Source organism: Herpailurus yagouaroundi, unplaced genomic scaffold, assembly GCF_014898765.1.
Source record: "Herpailurus yagouaroundi ecotype Mexico unplaced genomic scaffold, PumYag 162, whole genome shotgun sequence".
NCBI lineage: Eukaryota > Metazoa > Chordata > Mammalia > Carnivora > Felidae > Herpailurus > Herpailurus yagouaroundi.
Window position 1 is genome coordinate 18,627,031 of NW_024412403.1, and position 20,561 is coordinate 18,647,591.

Genomic DNA, 20,561 nt, shown 5'->3' on the forward strand with positions numbered 1-20,561 from the left:
ATGACAATATTACAGACAGATGTGAGTTTTATCCCTTGATCATTTAGGGTAAAATATGATTGTTCCAATTTCATTGCCCTTTGAGAACCCAATTTAAAACTTCTGTAATCTTTGTCCTCTCCAAACCAACAGTCAACACTTAATAAAGTACATTAAAGATTCTGTTTTTTCATGATTCATAATGCTAATGAATTCATCAATCCATTATTACACTTCTTTCTGTAAATGTCAAACAGGATGTAGCTGACAGGGTCATGATCATTAAATGTAAGTTCATAGATGTACACACTTGTTCTTGATGGGAGTCATCTATGGACAACTTTTGGCTTTCTGTGCTTCAATTACTTGAATGTCAATCATTGTATATAATATTCACATTACTCTGTCACTATATGTCAAACTTTCCAGACATCTATGCATATTTTTATAAATTTAGATGGATATCCCTTAATACTTTGTAAAGTTCCTTTTTCCAAAAATGGTTTCTATTGCTTTATTTTAATTTTTTTTTTTATATTTACCCTCATTTGAAACTAATGAGTGTTTTCACATAGAGTCTCAGATGGGGTTTCTTGAGGTGGGCCCGAGATAAAGATCCTTACACAAGTGATTTATGGAGGGAGTGTTTCAGAACAAACTTGTACAGATGTGAAGGAAACAGGATAAGGTGGGAATGAAGCAAAGCAAAGATGTAGTTACAGCTGAAGTCTAGGCTCAGCTTGATCCTACCGGGAGTTTGGAAACAAGAGTAACACACAAAAATTGTCCCACCCTGAGGCAAATGGGCAAGTTGGGCAGCTGCAGCCATTAACAGCTCACACAACAGCAGGGCAGAGGGAACGGAGGGAGGCCTCCCAGTGGGTTTCTTTCTGATATTTAATTTCCCAAAAGAAAATAGAACTTCCTATGGATTGATGGTCTACTTTCATCGTCTTAGTAATATACATATAAATCATGTTTTCTATATGTAAAACATTTTCTGTAAAATAATAAAACTGAAGTAACTTGGTAACCCACCACTGGACAACTAAAGACTGATGAAGCAGATGAAAATAAAATGCGTAAGTGGTGCTTGTACTAAAACCTTAAATTCCAAACAGCCTTATCCTAGGCATTCAGTTCTGGAAATCACATTCCATGAACAACAGCCACCATGGAAATTTCAGATTATGCAACTTTAAAATTCTGAGGTCACAAATGGTGGTAATTCTGTGACTCGAAAGTGAATAGCAGCTTTTCCAGCAATGATGGAAATTTCACTTTCACCAGGGTAAGGTCTTCCTTTATTAATCACAATGCACCCACGTCAGCAATGGCTCTTCTGAAGAAGTACTGTAAAGGAGAGTGTACTACTAAATGATCCTAGAGCAACTTGAGAACATAGGTATTAGTTACTTAATTAAACCTTTCCTCCAACATCATAGTGTACCTTTAATTTGTTCTTTCTATGCCCTTTACATTTAGTGTCTTGCAGGTTCCATCATGTTCCATGCCATTCAGTATTTGTTCCTCTTTCATGGAGATAACTATTAAAGAAGGAAGACAACCTCTCAGATGGATCAAGTGGATGGAAGAATCAGAAATCTTTCCCTCTTGTGCTTATGTACACTTACGACTGAGCCCATTATTTGGGGACAGTTCTGTTTGGGCATCAAAGCTACTCCTGGTCTTCCTTATAGCTTTATCAATATGGAGTGATGGATAAAAGCAGGGGCTCTGGAGGTAGGCACATGTCAAACTTAAAGAGCTGCTGTGGCTCTTTCTATTCTCTTTGCTTGTGTATGGAGGTGCTGAGCTAGAGACAGTAAATGAAGATAAAAAAATAAAGCTGTATAGGTTTCGAAAAGGGAGAGGGGAACTAAATGACCACTGCTAGCATACATCTAAGAATAAAATGTGATGCGGTCCTTACAGAGTTTCCTATATGATCTTTTTTTTTAAGTTTACCCATTTATTTATTTAGAGAAACAAATGAGAAAGCGGGGGGGGGGGGGAGAGAACCAACAGGGGAGGGGCAGAGACCGAGGGGGACAGAGGATCTGAAGCTGGCTCTGTGCTGACAGCAGAGAGCCCGACACGGGACTGGAACTCGAGAACTGTGAGATCATGACCTGAGCTGAAGTTGGACACTTAACCAACTGAGCTACCCAGGTGCCCTCCTCCTATATGATCTTAAAGACATAGAAATATCCAAATTTTACAGGAGAAGGTAGCCACCACTTTATCTATGAAGAAATGAGTACTGAGTACTATGGGATAGCTACATAGCTTACAATGATCTACAATCCACAATCTGCCGAGATGCCTCAAGTGTTCCAAAACAACTATTAGGGGAGGATTTGAAGTCAGATAAAAGGTGTGCCCTTTTTGTGACTCATGAAGGGTGGAGCTGGAGAAGGATAAGAGCAGACTTGAAATTGGGGTTTGGAAATTTTCTTCTGTAGGCGGTTGGCATCAGTGGGGCACCAAGCCAGGTTCCAAATTCATCTGCTTCCTTATTTCGGAGTCCTTTACTTCAATCTGTTTAATCTGGAATCCAATCTATGACATAGCTCCTCGATTCTATATAGTTTTATCTGTCCAAGCCTTGGCTATATTTGGGACAATATTAGAAAGTTCATTAGGACTTTAATTTTGTTTTAGCATTTCATGGGTCACTTTAGAAAGGAGATATCCATAAAGTGTATTTCCCACTCAACATTTGATAACAAATGAGGCACAGAGAGGTTAATGGCTTGTCTGATATCACACAGCTATTTAGTGGGGAGTTGTAAATCACTGCATAATCTTTGCTCTCTTAACAATTAATTCCTACCTGCAGGCCACACATTAAGCAATTATATTTTCCCTCTGAAGATTCTTTGTCCCAGAAGCACGCTATAATCCAGCAATACCGAATTATTCGTACCATATTTCTTTCTTCTGCATCTGTTTACACCAATTTCTCTTCCTGGAAAGTTCCCTAAACTATCTCTATATCCATGTTCTACATCTCTATATTTCAGTAAGCCTTCTGCAGTAACCCCAAGATGGATTACGGACATTTCACCAGTACCATATGGTATTATAACAACCTATTTATGTGTATTTCTCTCCAATAAGAAGTGCATGTCTTAAATATCTTTATATCCATCAAGTCTAGTACAGTGATTGACAGAGGTAGGTGTTTAATAAATTTTTATTGAGTGAATGAATGAGCACAATAATGAATACAAATATGAGTGTATAAATAAGCAGTGAAAGAAGCTTCTATGAGAGGGGCGCCTGCGTGGCTCAGTTGGTTAAGTATCTGACTCTGTTTCAGCTCAGGTCATGATCTCACAATTTGTGAATTCAAGCCCCACACTGGGCTCTATGCTGACAATGAGGAACCTACCTGGGATTCTCTCTCTCCCTTCCTTCCTGCCCAACCCTCCGTCCGTCCCTCCCTCCCTCCCTCTCTCTCTCTCTCTCAAAATAAAAAAAAAAAAAAATTTTTTTTTTGAGATACTATTTTTTATTTTTTATTATTATTATTTTTTTCAATATATGAAATTTATTGTCAAATTGGTTTCCATACAATACCCAGTGCTCATCCCAAAAGGTGCCCTCCTCAATACTTATCACCCACCCTCCCCTCCCTCCCACCCCCCCATCAACCCTCAGTTTGTTCTCAGTTTTTAAATAAATAAACTTTTAAAAAAATAAAAGAAGAAGCTTCTATGAGAGGTTATAGAGGTATTTATAATAGGAGCTGAGAAATGATGACAGTTTATTTCTTATTTCTTAAATAACCAAGAAAGATGCAGGTTAAGTGCTATTTTTGCTTTCCTGTATAATGGAGTCTACAATTACGTTTGCTGCAGAAAAAAGTAGTTACCTTACTGTCAGGTTCTGTCTAGATCCTGAAGAGCCTGGAACCCAACGTGCCCACCAAAGCTGCTGAGGAGCAGGAACATTACTTGATAAGCAAAAGTTGCTCACAGGGAAGTATTTTAGGGAGGTAAGAGTAGAATCACTAACTCTTTCCCGTCCCAAGGATAGGAGCACAAAGGAAGGCTGCAATCCAGCAATTCCACCCCGAGATACAGATGCAACAGAAATAAAAACATACATCCACACAAAAACTGGTACACAAATGATATTGCAGCATTATTCATAAAGACAAAAGGGGAGAAGACAACCCAAATGTCCACCAACTGACAAATGGATAAACAAGATGTAGGAATCTATACAATAGAATTATTTGGCCATAAAAAGGAATGAAGTACTGGAACATGCTACCACATGGATGAACCTCGAAAACATTATGCTAAGTGAAAGAAGCCAGTTACAAAAGACCACATATTACATGATGCCATTCACATGAGATGTCCAGAACAGGGAAATCTACAAAGATAGAGTGTAGGTTAGCAGCTGCTTGTGGCTGGTAGGGGTGGAAGGTGATAGGTAAAGAATATGAGGGCTTTTAAAAAAAATTTTTTTTAACATTTATTTATTTTTGAGAGAGACAGAGACAGAGACAGAGTGTGAGCAGGAGAGGGGCAGAGAGAGAAGGAGACACAGAATCTGAAGCAGGCTCCAGGCTCTGAGCTGTCAGCACAGAGCCTGACGCGGGGCTCAAACTCACGAACTGCAAGATCGTAACCTGAGCTGAAGTCGGACACCCAACCAATGGAGCCATGCAGGCGCCCCAAGGATATGAGGGCTTTTTAAGGTTATTTATTTATTTTTGAGAGAGAGAGAGACTGTGAGTGAGGGAGGGGCAGAGAGACAGGGAGACAGAGAGAATTGAGGGTTGTTTTTTTTTTTTAAAAAGATGACGAAAATGTACTAAAATTGGGGCAACGATTGCACATATCTGTGATATACTAATAACCATTAAAGTGAACACTTTAATTTTTTAATCATTTTTAGAGACAGAGAGAGAGTGTGTATACACGCAGGAGAGAGGAGTAGAGGGAGAGAGTGAGAGAGAATCTTAAGCAGGCAACACAGAGCCTGATGCGGGACTTGATCCCACAACCCTGGGATCATGACCTGAGCTGAAAGCAAGAATTGGACACTCAACAGACTAAGCCACTCAGGTGCCCCTAAAGTGTACACTTTAAGTTGTAAATTGTATCGTGTTTAAATTATGCCTCAATGAAGCTGTTAAAAAGTGACAAAGAAAAAGAGAGAGAGAGGCTGAAAACATCTCAGACTATAGGCTGCCATCAGAATCCTCCCAGCATCTTAACAAGATTCATTTCAGGTATTTGCTAAAGATGTCGCAGTCTCTTACCCTCATTTCTACCTTGCACATTTCCAAGGCCCCAACCACAGTTCACTAACGCTCAGCCTGTTTTTAGCCAACTATCACATCATGAACTCTTCTTTCGTGTGTGCGAGTGTGTGTGTGTGTGTGTGTGTGTGTGTATGATAACCAGCTGAGCCAGATAAAAAGTCCTTGTCTGTGCCACATCCACAGTTTCAATACCAAAGCACCATTTATTGAATGCCCATCATGTGCCCAGCACTCGGCATCTGTCATCACTAAGCCTCATAACAACCCCAGGAGGTAGGCTGCATTACTTCATTTCACAGAGGAAGATGTGAGACCAAGCCTCGCTAATTGTGTGGTACCACTATGTGGGAACTGACAGACCCAGGTTGAAGATGTGTGTGATTCGCAGTATCTGTGCTCTATTTACAATTCGTGTCCTCAAAGTCTAGAATGGATCAGAAATAAAACTAGCCCAAGAGAGGTAATAAAGAAGGAGAGTGTGGAATGGCTGATAAAGACAAATAACCTGATTGGTGTTCCAGAGTGGAACAGTGATATGAGGATTCTGGTTTAAAATCCTGCCCTAATGGCCTGGACAATGACAAAGAGTTCTCCTGGGTCTGTGCCTACTCAACCTGTCTGCTTGGTGAGAGAGCCTTTAAATCTTGTTCTAGCTGAGCAAGCAATAGTATACTCTCAAGTCAGTTTCTTTTGTAAAAGAGCTATGCTTTTGCTCCTAATTCTAGTCGTCAGTCCTATTCCAGCAGGACTCGGTGCATCTTAAAGCCACATGAACTTTCCTGTGTAAAAACGTCAGACTGCGGGAGTGGAGTGGTCGCCAGAGATGCCCGACGGTCTGTTCTGAGGAGTGGCCAGCAGCACAATGGAGGGCATGAGGGACCACTGACACCTGAGACAGACTACAGATCAGCACGTACCAGAGGTGGAAATCCAAATCAAACACAGAAGGACAGCCTCACTGAGCAACCAAGAGTGTCAGTGTGCCCAAGGCGATCTCAGCCGCAGCAAGTACCTGTGGTGGAGACAGGCATTCTTCGCTGAGACACCAAGAGGTGGTTAAAGCAATCCGGGCAGCCGATGTCCCAGTGACAGACCAGCTGACAATGTGCCAATGTATTTGATTCAGCTAACGTAATAAAAATATTATCCATGAAACATAAGTAAATAAAATATCAGATTGCTTTTATGTCTTACACCATCAACTGCGGTATGTAGACATCAGAGGCACCACTGAAGTTTGACTCGTTAATCTATGTCCTGTTATTTTTACGTGAGGATGTCTGAGGGTGCTGTTTTTCTGCTACTTCTCACGCTCCTTTCTCCTCTTCCTTGGTGCACTTTTATCTAGACATCATCCTCCATCCACCCCCCTTTGGCCATTTTGAAAGCACATTGGCCAGTCTCTTGTCATGTGGTCCTTCATGAAATGCAAACTCCTTCTTGCTTGTAATATTTTAGAATACTAAATTCAGGTCCAATAAATCAAACCCAGCTTTGCTACCATCAAATGGCGGGTGGTTGTTCATTTTCCCATTTTCCTTTCTCCCCTGAAGTCAGTAACTTCAACTATCAGAAAATGAGAAAAGACTCCCTCCACATAAAGGAGAGTAAGCATGCAGACCAAAAGATTAAAAGGCTGGCATAAGGACACACAGAAAAGGAAGCAGGGATCTCTGGAAGCTTAAGCTGGCACAGACTTACTGGGAAATGCCTGCCAGACTAACCTTTATTAGATAAGTGTGGCTGGCATGGCACTTTTGGACTTTAACAGAGCGTATGACTAAGACTCTCGTGACACTTTTATGGACAAGCTATATTGGATTAGATAAGAACCTAATTGGATATAGCCATACCTGGCTGGACAGTCCTAATAAAAATATTATAACTGATGGGTACTTAGTAGCTTTGTCCCCACGAACTTACATAAAGATGTCCAAGGCAAGCATAGCAAATTCAGAGTGACTGCAAAGAAGATTGCACGTTAAGTATGACTTTAAAATGATTTCGGTAGAGTGGATAGTAACGCAATGTTATCAGAATAATTTTTAATTGGTTATGTTCTATATGTCAAGTTAGCAAAGGATAAGTCACATACATATGTATATATATACACACATATATACATAAAAGATTGAATATATTACAGTATTACAGTACGTTTGTATTCTGGAAAAAATGTCCTATAAGAAATCGTGCAACATTTACATCCTCATCATGACCACTTGGACCCATAGTGTCCACTGTGGTGCCCACCAGCTACATGTGGCCAGTGAGCACTTGAAATGTGTGTGCTCTGAACTGAGATGTGCTGTGAGCATAATATCCACAACAAACTTCGAAGACAAAGTGTAAAAAAGGATGTCAAATATCTCATTAATAATTTTTATACGGGGGGGGTGCCTGGGGCGCTCAGTCAGTTAAGCATCCGACTCTTGATTTCACTCAGGTCATGATCTCGCAGTTCATGGTATTGAGTCCTGTGTCGGGCTCTGTGCTGACAGAATGGAGCCTGCTTGGGATTCTCTCTCTCTCTCTCTCTCTCTCTCTCTCCCTCTCTCTCTCTCTCTGCCTCTCCCCATCTCCCCAGCTCACTTGTACCCACACAAAAAAAACTTAAATATTTTTTATACTGATTACATGTTGAAATGATAATATTTCACATATACTAAGTAACAGAAAATATGTTACTAAAATTAAGTTCACTTGTGCCTTTTTCTTTTTAATATGGCTACAGAAAAGTTTGTAGTTCTCTATGTAGTTTGCATTATATTTCTACTGCCTGCACAAATTTAGGCCAGCATGGCAAATTTCATTGTGTTCTTTTCCTGGTTTGTATTAGTCACCCAAAAAGCCCTAGATTCCTAGCACATCCCTCACCCTTCATCAGCCTTGAATATCCCCCAATCCAAACACCCTCCACAAATCCTGAATCTCTTTCATTGTGCCTTGTGGAACCAACGGCCCATCGTTAGCCCGTTAGCCAAATTCCCCTATGCCTCGCCTCTTCTTTGCACATTTCCTTCCCCTTCTTACTCTAATTCAGTGGTTCTAAAACACATCTGTGCATTAGAATCATGTTGGGAAGTTTAAATGAATCAATGCCCAGGACTCATTTTCAGAATGTTCAATCAGAACCTTTGCCATGGGGATAAAGCTTCTGAATGTTTTAAGAGCTCACCCAAGTGGTTCTGATGCGCAGCTGGGATTGAGAACTACCCATTAAACCAGTGTCAACCTCCCACCCACTCCAACCCCACGTCTGTACTGGTGAACATGGCTGGAGAAAAACACACAGCATGCTGACTAGTCTCCGTAGCCTACCCTAACGTGGATTTAAAGCTGTCCAGCACTCCTACAATGTTTCCCTTGTCCGTGCACTATCTTTTGTCTGCTAGAGAAATATCCTTTTCCCCCATCCTCACTCTCAGCCCATAACCTTGATGCCTAGTTAGGCGAAAACATGGAAGAATTACTAACAACCTTCCACAAGATCCCTCCACTGCATCTAGCCTCCGTCCATATATATTCTGCCTTTCCCCATTACTATAGCTCAGGCTGTCCAACAGAACTTTCTGCGATAATAAGAATGTTCTAGGCTGGCGCTGTCCAGTAATGGAATCACTGGCCACTAAGGGGATCTGGCAACCAAAGCCTATAGGCCACAGTTCAGAAAATCAGATATTTAGGTGTGAGAAGAGAAGAAGTACCTAAGGGAATGCTGGAGAAGTTTTTTAAAACTTCTGAAGGGGTGTCCTGTGGATGAAAGTGGAGTCACTCTTTGCATTTAGCTTTACTCCACGTGGCAGAAATTGGACTAAAAACTGGAAGTAAAGAGAAGGTAAATTGTAATTAATTATTATTTATGTATAATTAGTATGTGGCCTTCTACTGGTTTCAGGCGTATAACATAATGATTCAACATTTGTATACATTTCTCAGTGCTCATCACGATAAATGTACTCTTAATCCCCTTTACCTTTTTTCATCCATCCCCCTACCCACCTCCCCTCTGGCAACCATCAATTTGTTGTCTGTATTTAAGAGTCTGTTTTTTTTTGTTTGTCTCTTTTCTTTGTTTTGTTTCTTAAATTCCACACAGGAGTGAAATCATATGGTATTTGACTTTCTCTGATTTATTTCACTTAGCATTATGCCCCCTAAGGCCATCCCTGTTGTCACAAATGGCAAGGTCTCATCCTTTTTTATGGCTGAGTCATATTCTATCATATATAGGTATAGATGATATATTTATCCACTCATCTGTGGCTGGACACGTGAGTTGTTTCCATATCTTGGCTTTTGCAAATAAATGCTGCAATAAATAGAAGGGTGTATCTATCTTTTTGAATTAGCGTTGACATTTTCTTTACATAAATATACAGTAGTAGAATTACTGGATCATATGGTATTCTATTTTTAGTTTTTTGAAGAATCCCACCAAAGTGCATGAGGCTTCCTTTTTTTCTACCTCCTCCCCAACACTTAATGTGTCTTTTTTATTTTGGCCATTCTGATAGGTGTGAGGTGATATCTCATTGTGGTTTTGATCTGCTCATTTCCTTGATTAGTGATGTTGAGCATCTTTTCATGTGTCTGTTGGTCATTTGTATGTGTTCTTGGAAACTCTGCCTATTCAGGTCCTCTGCCCATTTTTAATTGGATTATTTGTAGTAATCCAATTATTTGGATATTAATGCCTTATTGGATATATCATCTGCAAATATCTTCTCTCGTTCTTCAGGTGGCTTGTCATCTTGTTGGTGGTTTCCTTCACTGTGGAAAGGTTTTTTATTTTGGTGTAATCCCAACAGCTTAGTTGTGCTTTTGTTTCCCTTGCCTGAGGAGACATATCTAGAAAAATGTTTCTACTGCCAATGTCAAAAAAATTATAGCCTGTGTTTTCTTCCAGGATTTATATGATTTCAAGTCTCACATTTAGGTCTTTAATCCATTTTGAGTTTATTTTTGTGTGTGGTGTATAATAAAGTGGTCCAGTTTCATTCTTTTGCATGTAGCTTCCCGTTTTCCCAGCTCCATTTGTTGAAGAGACTGTCTTTTCCCCATTGTATATTCTTGCCTCTTTTTTCACAGAAAAGGTAACTTTTAGCTTGATTTAACAACAAAAACATCCTAGTGAAATTTTTATGTTTCCTGAAGACAGCTCCTAGTAACATAATAAGAAAGCAGAAACCAAATAATTGTCTCACGAATACTGCAGGTGAGAGACCTCCATTCATTGGAGGATCAAACAGGTGATTTCCACGTTGGGCTGCAACTCCCAAGTTTTTATTGTTTTTCATTTTTATGTTATTTATTTTTTTTAATGTTTATTTATTTTTGAGAGAGACAGAGACAAAGCATGAGCAGGAGAGGGGCAGAGAGAGAGAGAGGGAGACACAGAATCCAAAGCAGGCTCCAGGCTCTGAGCTGTCAGCACAGAGCCCAAGGCGGGGCTCAAACTCACTAGTCATGAGATCATGACCTGAACCAAAGTTGGATGCTCAACTGACTGAGCCACCAAGGCGTCCTTATTGTTTTCTATTTTTTAAGTTTATTTATTTATTTTTGAGAGAGAGAGAGAGTCAGGGAGAGAGGGAGAGAGCGGATCCCAAACAGGCTCTGCACTGATAGCACAGAGCCTGATGCAGGGCTTGAACTTACAGACCATGAGATCATGACGTGAGCCAACCAAAAGTTGGACGCTTAACTGACTGAGCCACCCAGATGCCCCAGCAACTCCCAAGTTTTTAGAAAGATAAACCAAGTTTAGATGAGGAAAAATACCATGACTTTATAAAGTATGGTTGGCCTCCGTGCCTCGCTGCTTTCATGACTCAGGTCTGGCGAGATGGCCAGACGAGAGGAAATGAGAATGAGAAGTCAGGGGCACCAGGGCCAAGCTTTGCCCCTAAGGAGTCGGAGGACCGGATGCAAGTTACCCCACTTCTCTGGGGTGCCAATAAGCCCTCAACAGAGGAAGGCTCGGCCTGGATGAGCCCTACGTCCACTTCAGCTCTAAACACTGTAATTCTGTGTTCTTTTTCAACTTATAGGCACTGAAAAAGGGCTGGAGATGAATGGGTGAAGCGGTCACAGGATAGTACAAGATGAGGGAGGGGGCACCTAGCATGCTCAGAATAAAGGAAAACCAGGCTAAATCAGATTCTTCCTTCCCAGATAAATGAAAGATAAGGTTCCTCAGGGCCAGCCGGCCAACATCTTCCCTTCAAGTGTGTGGAAGATGAGAGAGCGCCAAGCTTGAAAAATCAGGATGAAATTGCTACTTATATACAGAACTGCTTCTCAATCCCAAGGGATGAATAAAGCCCAAGGTTGTGCTGTTGTGGTTCATGGAGACTAAAGCGTACACTGACTGATCATCACTGAAGACTGATTTCAAAAAAACGTAAGCCTAGGAGTGAATGCACCTCACTGTGCATGCTGGAGCTCCTTTGTCTCGACTGAAAAAATCTCTCATGGATGTTGTCTAGGTGTTAAATTATAGAGACTAATGAGACAGTATTAAGAACTTGAGTTACTCCAGCTGTTCCTAATATATCGGTCTACAGTCTTCTATTTAAAAAAAAAAAAAAAAAGTTTATTTTGAGAGAGAGGAAAAGCAGAGAAGGGGCAGAGACAGAGGAAGACAGAAAACTCCAAGTAGGTTCTGCGTGGTCAGCACAGAGACTGATGCAGCGCTTGATCTCACCAACCTGGAGACCATGACCTGAACCCACATCGAGAGTCAGACGCTAAAACCGACTAAGCCACCCAGGCGCCCCTACCTTCTTCTAGATATAACCTGCGTATGGCTTTTGGACTTGTTTAGACATTTGGGTGGAAAAGCACCAAACAATGTTGATAGGATCTGAGAAAAAAAAAAAAAAAAAATTTTTTCCCAGTAACACCCAGATGCCAAAACCCCCCAATGGAGTTTAAGCAGATCTATGACTTGCTTCCTTCCTTAGGCCAAAATTAGTACTAAAAACTTGACATTTTCTAAGATTTAGGTCAGGTTGAGGCCAGGGCTCTAGAATCATCTGAAAACCAAGACTCGTGTCTTCACCGTTTCCTCTGTTTATTTCCATCTCATTTTATTCTTCCTCTGTGAAAGGAACTGACCTGCCTTGTTCCCCTTTTGATTTAGTCAGTATCTCTTACCAGGCTTCACAGACTCACCAGAACAAGGTGGTTATCTGGACCCTTGGCTCTGTGAAGTTTAGATAACAGAATCAATTTTTACCAGATAGTTGGAAAACAGAAATGACAATATTCCTTTCCAGACTGGGCTCCCTAAACCTTTTCATGATTTTTCTTTTTGGTACAATAATGAGGGCTGACGGGGCCTCTTGACACCATTAGCAGTAAATGAATTTTTCAATAAAGACTAACAGAGAAAAAGTATGGGAATTTGGATTTTTTTTTTTTTTTGACCCAGAGAGCTATATCTCCTTATGTCTTTACTTTCCATGTATACTCTATGGGAAATTTCAGCAAAAGCTTCTTAAAATTAATCCAATAGCTGTCTCCTTCAATTCTCTTTCCTGAAAGTCTTCACTCATCTATGGAGAGGTCCTGGCCACTTCTTAAGGGCTCCTATCCAGGAAGATTAAAGGCAGTGCAGTGAACTCAGGTTTTATCCTGAGGCATATCTTTGTAAACTTAGCAATACTTCCTTCTTTTTACATGAGGAAATTTAAAGCGAAGCAGGCTCAAATGTGAATTGGATTCTGTCCTATTTCTCCCCCAAACTGGGAAGACACTGGTCATATACTCGCACATTCGTATTATAAATATTCAAAGGCTCTAATCCGGTCTCCTCCATATAACACACATTTTAACTCCTACTTTAAAATTCCAGAATGCTTTTTTTTTTTTGGCATCTCTTATGCCCTACTTTACAATGTCTGTCAGCCTAGTATTTCTACTTTCTTCTTTTATTAATCTATCTTCAAGGTCATGTGTGGAAACACCTTTCAGTGGAAAGAACCCATCCACTTTGACAAAAATGTACACTATAAACCTTCATTACTGCAAGGATCTTAAAAAAAAAGTCCAAAAAAAAAATGCCTTCAAGGCAGAGTTCCCTAAAATTTGCTTGGGGCAACACTGGTCCCAGGAGTTGATACAGTAAACAAAAACAAAAACAGGGGAGTGAGGGGGATGCTGTACAAAGAGCTACAAAATTCAAAAAGCAATAAAATTCCAATTGTACAGCAGCATTTTGAAGGGTGGTAGACATTCTAAAGTAAAAATATATATTTAATTTTGTGTAATCGCATATTTCTCAAACTTCTTTGATTATGGAACTACTTTCACGTATGTATTTAACACTTAGTAACATACTGCTGTACTAGGGTTCCACGGTACACAGTTTGGAAATTGTGCTAAAAGACGTTACTCTTCCATTTTTCAAGAATTATTATTCTAGCTCATTCATGTATTGGAAAATAACCTTGAGATATAAATATAACTCATTTCTTCTTCACACTGTATTCACAGGAGTATTTATGGTTCATCTCCCAAATACCAAATCTCTGAGTGACTATTTGGCTGTTACAAGTAAACACAAAACACCTCTGCTTTTTTGTAATATTATGGTAACTTCATCTGAACAGTTCTTGGCTCATGTGCTGGGGACAGGCCATCAGTCATCCCAGACAATTGCCACACTCACATGGCCAATATTCATCTCTCATTTGCCACTCTTCAGTCTTCATATACCATATTCAAGTTACTGCCTATTTTATGTACTTCTGATACCTACATCCAAACAAACTAAAAGTCATATTTATTATTTCCCTCACTAAAAAAAAAAAACGTAATTAATGGTGTCCAGGTGAGACAGAACAGAGTACAAATCCTTCCTCCTCTTTGAGGGAGGGAGGGAGGGAGGAAGGGAGGGAGAGAGAGAGAGAGAGACAGAGAGAGAGAGAGAGAGCAGGCACAAGGGAGGTAGGGACAGAGAGAGAGGGAGAGAGGGAATCCCAAGAAGGCTCTGTGCTAACAGTGCACAGAGCCTGAGGTGGGGCTTGAACCCACAAACTGTGAGACCATGACCTGAGCTGAAACCAAGAGCCAGACGTTTAACCAACTGAGCCACCCAGGTGTCTCTGACCCTTTCTGGTTCTGTTAACCTCGGTCACCTCCTCATCTGTGACATGGGAGGTTAACCCAACACAACTCACAAGTATTCAGTGAGATCCTGCATGTAAATTCCTGAGCCTGGCACACAATAATCCTTTGTTCTTATTAGTAATGAAGTGGCCTACGATGATTTTTCACAAACTTTTTACAGATTTCATCCATGGTCATCCCTGAAACTTCTGGCAATTCTCCCTATTTTTCCCAATAGATTCCAACTTTTTTTCACCCTCCAAATTTCCCTATACCTTACCCACTGACAAACCTTTTTCTAGAAATAATTAGAAAATGCCAGACTGATTAGGAACCTGTAGTGAGCAGTATTAGCCCACTGCTGCCCATTCCAGCTGACCTAAATTCCTCACTCCTCAAACATTAACATGTTCCCCCCACACCTCAGTCCCAATTACCAGCCCCATCATGAACCTTCTAGATGTATTTGCATGGTTCTTCCTTAGAATATCCTCCCTCTCACCCCCTTTTCTTTTCTTTTTATTATTAGTATCAAATCCCCTGCAAAAAAACCCTCTTCCTGATGTCCCTGATTAATCCTTTCCTTTTTTTAAGTTTATTTGTCTGAGAGACAGAGAGCATGAATGGGGGAGGGGCAGAGAGAGAATCACAAGCAGGCTCCACACTGTCAGCAAGGACCCCGATGTGGGGTTCGAACGCATGAACTGCGAGATCAACCTGGGCCCAAATCAAGAATGGGACTCTTAACCGACTGAGCCATCCAGGCGCCCCTGATCAACCCTTTCAAGGGCTATAGATTTATGACTCTAATTTTCTTCTGACACATTGATATATATACACACACAGACTTTATACCAAGTTGTACTTACTGATGTTAAATTTCTCACTCAACTATGTCTGTTATTTTTTTTAAGTTGAGATGTAATCGACATATAACAACGTATTAGTGTTAAATGTACAACCTGCGGATATATGTATATATTGTGAAACTGATTACCACGGTAAGTTTAGTTAACATCCCTCACTACCATAATTACAACATTTTTTTCCTTCGTGATGAGAACTTTTAACATAGACACTCTTAGCCGCTTTCAAGTATACAATACAGTGTTGTTAACTAGAATCACCATTCGCTTTGTCTTTTTCCTCCCAGATAGTTTTCTCACATAAACATAAAGCTTTTTAAGCGGAGTGAATGTATCAGGTTTTCCTCCTTCCCACAATGGAAGTGTAAAAATGCTTGATTGATCCATCAATGCTAAACACTTTCATTCTCGGTATAATGGGAATAAAAATCCCATGGGACATTTGGGGGCTACAGCAAAGTAAGGTGTTTGTTTCAGGACAAAAGCTGTATACGGAGTGCCTGTGAAGTTGTCATTTATTTGTTGGTTGGTTTGAGTGTTTTGTCATTCAGGATGTTGTTTATTGACCAAAGGTGTTCATGAATACTTAAAGCATATCTGCCTGGAATCTTCCCAATCATTTTAGGGTTAGGTAACACTTCTCTGGCGATAGCCTTTGCTAGGATTTTGAAAGTTGAGTTACTTATCAAAGATTCTAGAACTTCTCTCTCCTTAAGGAGGCGAACGTAAAGGGCAATCTCTAAGTATGATTCGTGTGGAGACAAAGAGGTCTTCAATACCTTGCAGCAGAACATCCCTCAGCTTCAAAGTCTGTCACCTGTAGGGGCTGGCAATGGCCCCAGGCCACCGCGAGCTGTGGTTTCTGGCAGGTACTCTGGGAAGTTATTCCTCTTCCCCTCCATTCTGCAGGAGGCAGCCTGTCCTGTGAAATCCTCTCAGCACCTCTGCCAAGCAGCCTTTCCAAGCCTTTCCATCTGCAAACCAAGATGCATATCTTTCACATACCTGCCATGTGCCCTTGGGAGGGGTCAAAATTTTGCCTAATTCTTAGCATATCCCGTAGTCCTACAGCTCTGTCCCCTTCTCCCCCACTCAAGAAAGCATATTGGAATACAAACGAATAGGCTGATAAAAGAGTCACCTTGAATCTGCTCTCATTTATGTGTTTTAAAAAAGTAAATCACTCACGAATTTGGGACGTTTATCGGCAGAGCATTACTCAGGGATCCACCTAAGTAGCCCTGGCCTGACAGTTACTGTGCCAACTGACCGTCCCTGGCAAGGTCGATGCAAGGTCAAATTAAGACTATGCTTGTCACTAAATGACAGCTAATGTAAATACCTGTTCTTTCAAGAAAAGAGAACTGCTTTCTATCATAAAGCAGGCACTGTGTTAAGTGCCTTCTGAGTTCGGCACCACACCACCTGACAAGGGGGGGATTTTCAGTAATGGAGGCTCTGGTAGCTTCCGTTACTATTTTCAATAACGATACATAGTAGTCAAGATTTCTCAAAGTCTGAGTCCTTTTCGACCATCACTTATTGCTGCCCAATTAAAATTCTCTGAAGAAACAAATTGGTGTAATTTTCATCCAGTCTCCATTAAGCCTTCCTGCTACTGGGTTGATTTTACGCTTCTTACCTCCACCCAAGAGCTAATTTTAAAAGTATTGTATGGGGCGCCTGGGTGGCTCAGTTGGCTAAAGCATCCAACTCTTGATTTGGGCTCCTGTCATGATCTCCCGGTTCATGAGTTTAGGCCCCATGCTGGGCTCTGCACTGACAGTGCGGAGCCTGTTTGGGATTCTCTCTCTCTCTCTCTCTCTCTCTCTCTCTGTGTATCTCTCTCAAAATAAATAAAAAAACTAAAAAAAAAAAAAAAAGTATTGTATTGGTTGAAGATATATGAACACTTCATGGATGCCATAGTGAAGTAAAGGCCCATGAATGAATCATAACTGAAGAAAAATGGTAAGTGAAATGTCTCACCCTCTGTCTTCGTGCAGGCCTAGTAGATATGTGGAGTTTAGTGTAGGTATGCTAAATGCTAATTATCCACTTAAGATTTTCTTTACGTCTATTCGTTAGAAAGAAGAAAAAATCTCACTATGAATGAAAGCTGCGCTCATCATTGGGAGAAAACATTTTATGGTGAAAAGTTTGAATGCTATTTACAGTTTAGACTTCTGTAGATATTGAAGATTGCAGTCAAGTCAAGGCAATAATAATGTCCTTTTGTCTTTGGGAAGGTAGAAAAAGATGAGTGAGAATACAATTCAAGACCTCCTTCTGGTTTACAAAAAGGAATCAGCATGAAGTTTCAGAAGGGAAGACAAGTTAACAGGCATGTGAAACTCTCAAACACGTCACAGTGCCATCACAGAAGAAACCAACCCTGCCGACAGCTTGATGGTGGCCTATTAGATTCCAGAATCATGAGAGACCAAATTTCTGCTGTTAAGCCACCCACGCTGGGCTACTTTATCATGGCAGCCCTATAAAACGAATACAGCACCCAACTTCCAGCTTCTATGGAGCTTGCTTTCGGTGATATTTGCAGGGCGCAGATAACACCTTAAACGCACAACGGCAACACTATTCACGAAATACATTTGGGAGGTTTGGTAGTGAACGTGACCAGCGTGAATCCACAAAGTCAAAGGCCACGCTAGCCTGCAGACTGAGGCGGCAGTCGACTACTCCACGCTGCAGTGCTCACCGCACTCCCGGAGCACTAGGAAAAGACAGGGACAACCAGCACATGCTCAGAGGACAATGGCCAGAGGATGGGAGGCACCAGAAGCCATGCAATTTGCACAACTGTTCAGAGAAGCGCTTCGGTTACTCTGTGAAGAGAGGACACTGGAGACAGAAGCGGCGCGAAAGCAGTTGGCAAATACGTGAAGCTCTGTGGTGTGGAAAAGACTAGTTTGGCCCGGATATGGGGGTACAGAAAGGACAGCTAAGTGGAGGTTAAAGGAGATGAATGTGAGAGATGCCTGGCTGGCTCAGTCGGTTAAGCGTCTGACCTCAGCTCAGGTCGTGATCTCTCAGTCGGTGAGTTCGAGCCCCGTGTCGGGCTCTGTGCTGACAGCTCAGAGCCTGGAGCTTGCTTCGGATTCTGGGTGTCCCTCTCTCTCTGCCCCTCCCCCACTCGTGCTCTGTCTCCCTCTCTCTCTCTCTGCCCCTCCCCCAAACCCCCTCACATTCTGTCTCTGTCTCTGAAAAATGAATAAATGTTAAAAAAAAATGTTAAGGAAAGGAATGTGGGCTTTATTTTTAACTTTTTTTTTTTAAGTTTATTTACTTTGAGAGAGAGAGGAGAGAGAACAAGCTGGGGAGAAGGCAGAGAGAGTGAGGCAGAGAGAAAATCTCAAGCAGGCTCCATAATGTCAGCATGGTGCATGGAACTCAATGTGGGGCTCAAACTCACGGAACTGTGAGATCATGACCATAGCCAAGGCCTAGAATCGGATGCTTAAACCACTGAGCCACCCAGGTGCCCCAAGGAATGTGTGCTTCAAATGGGGCAAGAACTTTCTAGTAACTAGAACAGCCCAAAGACAGAATGCATGCCTGAAGAGCGAGTGAACCTCTCCCAAGCCGAGGCATTTAAGCCTCAGAATGGTGTTGCAGACTTTCCTGCCAATGGGTGGTCAGTCCCTCCCACAGCTCTCCCGAGTTCTTGTGGCTAGGGATGTTCTTGTATTTCCTGCTCAGGGGATCCAGAAGGCACGCCAGGGCAGGAAATGACATTAAATGCTGAACAGAGAGAGTCGCTGGAAAGTAAAAGCCATCAGGATCTCTGAGTAGTGATAGAACAGGGGAAAATGTAAAGAAAGTCCATCATTCTGACACAGTCAGGACCTCACCCTCTTTCCCTGGGGAACATCTTGTCCAAGGGATGTGTGAGTGGGGTGAATTTCAACAGGGGAAAGAGCAAATCCTAAACCTGAGAACTTTTTATTTTTACAGATTATAACCCCACCTCTGTATTTTTGAATCTGTGCTTAATAACAGCCCGTACTCTTAAAAAATTGCTTCCTCCTCTCTAGGACTGGCTTCATGGGCACGCGATCTGCACGACCCGGGGCCTGGTGATTGGTTTAATGTTCTGCTGTCGCCGCCTTAAAATACTTCATTTTGGAACAAAGGGTCCCACCTTTTCATTTTGCAGTGCACTCTGCACAATTTCTAACTGGCCCTGTTCCCTCTCCATCTCGGAGTGACGCTCCTTTTTGCATTCAGAGGCTTTCAACTGTTCATACCAACCTAGGGAGAACAGGGAATTGGGGTGGTGGGTAAACGCGTGTTATTTGCTCTCAGGATTTGCTTAGGCAGCTCCCGAACTTATCACTGGGAATAACAGCAAGGGCCTCGCTGGCTTTTGTAGGTAGCATAGAATATAGAGCATGTAAACAAATATTGCACTATAGCAAGTATTTGCTACTATTTGCTGGAGACCTTCCAAGAACAGGGGGCAAAGGAATCCAGGGGTCAGACTGGAGGCCTGTAAGGGGGAATGGTGGAAGACAACATTCCGGGGAGCGGACAGCTGAATGCTGACTTCTCAGGAAGGAAGCCAGCATCCTCCAGGCTGAGGCTTGATCCCAGTGGCCAGGGTCTGTGGCTTGCTTCCCTCCCACTCAGCACCACAGTGGACCGTGGCTTAGCGACTTCCGCTCCTGCAGGTCAAGAGCAGGGAATACGGCTGGGCAGTTCTAGACCATTCTAGCCCAGCTCAACACTAACCGGGAATTGGACGGCTTGTGTCTAATCTAGGAGACCGTGGCTTCCCAGCAGGTTCATTTCTGTCATCTAGGGCAGACACAATGGAGAACAAGGACAGAGTTTGAGGTCAGGAGTTCTCAGTCATGGGGGTCTAATAGGAATCCTCTCTCGAAATCCTTTCCCGCTGACCTTTCACTTCACCCTCGTCTCAGATGGATGTGACATCCCTGCCTGACAACCCCCCCCCCCCAAAAAAAAACAGCAACAAAAAACCCTGCTGGTTGTTCCCTTCCCCAAACAAAAACCAAAAACACCCAACAAATAAGCAAAACTTTTTTCTTAAACCCTTCCTTCAAGGAGAAGTAAATAGGTCGCCCCCTCGTTCACCAGGTCCAGGGCCTTTCTCCTTCGGTTTGTTCTAAAGATAGATATGCCAGGTTGCTCCCGGCTGCTTTTGACGGGGAAAAAAATATATATATATATACATACGTATATTAAGCTTTTACTCTCTCAACAAGCAAAGAAATTCCTGTTTCCTTTCAGCTTGTCCGGTTCCTGGTCTCTTCCAGAAACGCCTCCCC

General features: G+C 41.8%; 1 pseudogene; it reads left to right on the forward strand.

Moving 5' to 3' along the window:
• The first annotated feature begins 6,022 nt into the window (after window positions 1-6,022).
• LOC121036047 (SNRPN upstream reading frame protein-like) lies at window positions 6,023-6,326 on the forward strand (annotated as a pseudogene).
• Window positions 6,327-20,561: the final 14,235 nt, after the last annotated feature.